This window comes from Nicotiana tomentosiformis, chromosome 1 (genome assembly GCF_000390325.3).
Source record: "Nicotiana tomentosiformis chromosome 1, ASM39032v3, whole genome shotgun sequence".
Classification (NCBI taxonomy): domain Eukaryota; kingdom Viridiplantae; phylum Streptophyta; class Magnoliopsida; order Solanales; family Solanaceae; genus Nicotiana; species Nicotiana tomentosiformis.
In genome coordinates, this window is record NC_090812.1 from 9,374,323 (window position 1) to 9,380,212 (window position 5,890).

A 5,890-nucleotide genomic window follows, 5' to 3' on the forward strand; every position below is an offset into this window, starting at 1 on the left:
ATACTCTACTAAACCAGCTCATGACTCGTGAGACCTATATAACCTAGGCTTTGATACCAACTTGTCACGACCCAAACTAACCCTGTCGTGATGGTGCCTATCGTGGAACTAGGCAAGCCGACTCATTTCCAAAACCAACCGATATTTTTCATTTCAAAGATAATTTCAAGGCTATTTAACATAAAAACCTTTCTAAAAGAGTTCAAATCAAAACAAAAGTGCGGAAAATAAAAGCCCGACATCGGGGTGTCACTACTCATGAGCATCTACTATAATTTTTCTGACAATATCGAGACTAACATAGTCTGAAAAATAGCTAAATACAACTAAAGGAAGATAAGAGGAAGAAGAGCAGGGCTGCGATCGCCAGGCAGCTACCTTACTATCCCCGAGAAAATCTGCAACTGGAATAGTCAACAGCCGCTACCGTATCTAGATACGCCTGGATCTGCACACAAGGTGCAGGGAGTAACCTGAGTACACCAACTCAGTAAGTAACAACAGTAAATAAAGACTGAGAAGTAGTGAGGAGCAATAATGCAAGTAAAGTTCATATCACAAAAATTCAGTAAAATACAGCATGCTTTTAAAACCAGAGTTTGAATCAAACCAGCTCTTTTAAATCCAGTTCCAAAAAAAAAATCATTTAAAGACATCTTTCAACAGTTTTCAAACAAAGGCTCAATGCAAAGGTGAGCAAAAATAATGAAATCATAATCAGCTCCTCGGGCAACATCACTCATATACAACCCCTCGGGCAAACCTCACAATCAGTCGTATACAGCCCCTCAGGCAGACCTCACCATCACTCGTGCCTCCCAGTCACTCAGCACTCGGCACTCGCACTCAGTAGGTACCTGCGCTCACTGGGGGTGTGTACAGACTCCGGAGGGGCTCCTACAACCCAAGCGTTATATCAAGCCAATCATGGCATAAATCAATAAGGCCCTCGGCCTATATCAAACATACAGTGCCGTGCAACCCAATCCTATAAATATCCTCACAAATTAGGCCCTCGACCGCACTCAGTCATAAACCTCTCCAGCCTCTCGGACTCTCAGAAAACAAAGTATTCAGCCCAAACAACATTTATATGATGCATCAAAATAGAGTAATAGAGACTGAGTTATGCTGTAAATATGTATAAACATGACTGAGTATAGATTTTCAATCAAAAATAATGAGAGGATAGAAAGAAAATACCTCTAAGGGTCCAAACAACACTGGCATAAGGCCTAAACAATGCATCCAGCATGATTTACAGAAATTCTTTCTAAAACACATAAGAATCATATAGTTTTAACAAAATATTCAACTTTACAGTTGATACGGGATGGACCAAGTCACAATCCCCAACGGTGCACGCCCACACGCCCTCCACCTAGCATGTGAGCCACCTCCAAATAGTAAAATGATACAAAATTCCGGGGTTTCATACCATCAGGGCCAGATTTACAATCGTTACTTACCTCAAACCGATCAATTCCCTACTCTGCGATGCTCTTGCCCCTCGATTCGGCCTCAAAATGCTCTGAATTTATTCACAATCAGTACAATGCCATCAATTTATGCTAAAGGAATGAATTCCACAAGAAAAACTATCAATTTAGACCAAAAACTCAAAATTGGCTTAAACCCGGCCCCCAGGCCCATGTCTCGAAATCCGACAAAAATTACAAAACTTGAAAGCCCATTCACTCACGAGTCCATACATACAAAATTTATCAAAATCCAACACCGTTTGATCCCTCAAATCCTCTCATCAAACTCTCCAAAATCCCAAGTCCTAACCCCTTATTTTCACCCCTAATTTCCACTAATTAAATGATTAAACAACAGAAAATCACCATAGATAGGAGTATTAGAGCTCAAGCAACTTACCTCAATGAAAACCCCCTGAATCTCTCTTCAAAATCACTCCAAAATCTCCAAACACCGATTTGAAAATCTCCAAAATCTACCCTGGGCTTTCGCACCTGCGGCTAAATATGCGCACTTGCGGTGCCGCATCTGTGCGAGTAACTCTGCACCTGCGGAAAATCATTAATTCCCCCAACATCACACCTGTGCTCTATATCCGAATCTGCGACCACGCAGGTGCGGAAAAGACCTCGCACCTGCGGACGCTGTCTGACCCCCTCACTTCCGCTTCTGCGAGCACCTATCCGCATCTGCGGACCCGTAGATGTGACCTCCCCTACACACCTGTCGACCCAGCCTACTTCAACTCTATCCGCACCTGCGAACTCCCACGCATTCCTGTAACCTCGCACCTGCGGCTCCCCATCCGCATCTGCAGAAAACACCAGCAGCCTCAACACTAGCAAAATCAGCAACTTTTAACACCAAAAATCAATCCGTAAGCCACCCGAAAACTCACCCGAGGCCCTCGGGATCTCAACCAATCACACTAACAAGTCATATATCAACATACGAACTTAGTCGAACCTTCGGAACACTCAAAATGACATCAAAATACCAAATTACACTCGGATTCAAGCCTAAGGACTTCTAAACTTTCGAATTCCACCAACGACGCCGAAACCCGCTAAACCACGTCCGAATGGCCTCAAAATTTACACACAAGTCAAAAATAACACCACGAACCTATTTCAACTTTCAGAATTCCATTCCGACCCCGATATCAAATTTTTCACTGCCACCCAAAATCACCAAATTTCCAACTTTCGCCAATGCAAGCCTAATTCTATCGCGGACCTCCAAATCACATTTCAGAGGCGCTCCTAAGTCCAAAATCACCGAACGGGGTTAATGGAACCATAAAAATTCAAATCCGAGGTCGTTTACTCATAAGTCAATGTCCGGTTGACTTTTTCAACTTAAGCTTCTACTTTATAGACTAAGTGTCTTAATCCACTTCGAAACCACCCCGGACCCGAACAAACTAACCCGATATATCATAATATAGATGAAAAGTATAAAGGGAAGCAGAAATGGGGAAAACGGGACTATAACTCTCGAAACGACCGGCCGGGTCGTTACACTCAGCCTCTACCTCGGCCCCAGAGTCTTGCGGCCCTAGCAGAATGTGCGGGTGCCTGCTCAGCTGACCCGGTAGCATGTGTCCTCGCTATCTATGAGAGAATAGAGATACAAAGGCTCAAATTCCAAATATAACAAATTTCGTACGACAGGTATGAAAGAAGTGGAAATTTCCTAACAGTTCTGTAGCCTCTCGAAGATAAGTACAGACGTTTCCGTACCGATCCGCAAGACTCTACTAGACTCGTTCGTGAATCGTAGAACCTATGAACCTAGAGCTCTGATACCAACTTGTCACGACCCAAATTTCCACCACAGGCGTCGTGATGGCACTTAGTCTCTAAGACTAAGTAAACCGATTATAATTACAATTCAAGCTAATTTTTTTTAAAAATAGAAACCAACAGCGGAAATAATTACAAACAACCTCCCAAGACTGGTAATACTGAGTCACGAACTCTAACTGAATATATGAAGTGATCTCAAGGATTGAATACTCAATAATGTTTGATTAATAATTAACAATACAATAAAATGGAAAGACTCCAAGGGACTGCGACGACGAAGCAGATCTACCTTGAATCCTTGCGATCACACTCTAACTCTGTCCGAGTCCGATAGTTCCAATACCTGGCTCTACACAAAAATATGCAGAAGTGTAGTATGAGTACACCACGGCCGGTACCCAGTAAGTATCAAGACTAACCTCAGTGGACTAGTGACGAGGTACAATCTAGACACTTACTAGTCTAATAACCTGTGCAATATAGTATATAAAAATAATAGGAAACAAATAACAATGATGGCAACAATAATCAACTAGTGATATACACAGTAGGGCAACAAGAACACCATAAATACTGCTCAACAAATAATGAATACAAGTATAACCAATTAATCAAGTCCTTCAAATATAAATCTTTCGCCTATATGATTTTTTTTCAAATAATAATCTTCAGGATATAATACTCTCCAATAAATATATTTCGAATATACTCCCTTCAAATAAATCTCTTTCAAATATAATTCTTTCAAATAAATCTCTTTCAAATATAATTCTTTCAAATAAATCTATTTCAAATATAATTCTTTCAAATAAATATCTTTCGAATAAAAGTCACCGTGTGATACCTCATTTCAAAATCAGAAAAATACAGGTCTCAGTCCACTTTCATATCGTGTCCACATTTCATATCACAATTTCACGGACAATTCACGTGCCAATATCATCATTATTTACTCACGGCACCTCGTGCCCACATTTTATTTCATAATCCACCTGGCAATAGCCACAAGCTCTCAATATCAACATAGATCAGACTATTATAAATTTACCAGCAACAAGACAAATTGCATAAGATATTAAAATAAACACAAAGAAAATCACAACATCACATGAAAATTACCCACGCAATAACCCAACATCATCACATAAAAATTACCAACACACTAACTCCACATCATCACGTATCATCCCTGACAATAGCCACTATTATCTCTCCTATAGCCACCCTTATCACTCCTATAATAGCCTCCCTTATCCCTCCGCCCTGACAATATCAATAGCCACCCTTATCGCTCTTATAGCCACCCTTATCGCTCCGTATAATAGTCACCCTTATCACTCCACCCAAACAATATCCCAACACACATAACCACAGTGAAATATCACCCTTATATCCACATAATATCAACATTGAAATGCCACCCTTATACCCACATAATATCAACAGTGAAATGCCACCCTTATATCCTCATAATAATAACTCAAATCACACAGTAATTTACATGGAATATTATCACGACGACATAACACAATCAATTCCTATCACAATTTGCCCAATGACCACAATCAATTCCAATGATATAGTAAAATCAATAATATTTTTCAAAAATAGCCCTAGGCTCCACACCACGTATATAATACCTCAAAAAAATCAACAGAGATGGAAAAGTAACTAAGCATAGGACAACGCCTTCTTTAATCCAGATTTTAATAAATATAAATTAATGCCTCGTTTTAAACTTATTTAATAATTATTTGTAGATAAGGATTTTCATAATGAATTTAATTCCAAGAAAAATATACGAAATTCACATAAAAATCCAAGAGACAATAACATCAAATTATCATATAAAATACAATTTCGACAAACAAGGAACGAGGCATGACACATGAAGGATTTAATAAGTGCCAAAAATTTCCAATCTAATACATAAGGACATCTACAATTTTAACCGATATAATTTGCACATATAAACCAAGTACGTACTCGTCACCTCACGTATATGGTTTTCAACTACACAATTTTCACATAAGACTTAATGCCTAAAGGGTAATTCCCCCACTCAAAATTAGGCAAGATACTTACCTTTTTGAAGTTATGCCGATATTCCAAAATAGTCTTCTTGCTTGAATTGACCTCTGGACAGCTCAAATCTATCCAAATTAATTGTATAACTTCATTAACATTCATCGAAAAAAATTCCAGATAATAAAACATCGATCTAAAATTTCACATTAAAAAACAACCAAAAGTCAACGCGGGGCCTGCCTCTCGGAACCCGACACGAATTTTCACGCAGACCGAATACCCATTCCGATATGAGTTCAACCATACCAATTTTATCGAATTCCAATAACAATCGTCCTCCAAATCTTGAACTTTTATTTTTGAAATGTTTTACAAAAATCCCAATTTCCTCCATTAAAACTCGAATTAAATGATGGATATAACCATAGATTCATGAAATATAATCGCTTTCGGATGTAGAACACTTACCCAGTCGAGATCGTGAAGAAATCCTCAAAAATCGCCCAAAAATTGAGCTCCAAAAATCCCAATCGAAAATGAAGAAATGATAGATTTTCAATCCTTAAGTTTCT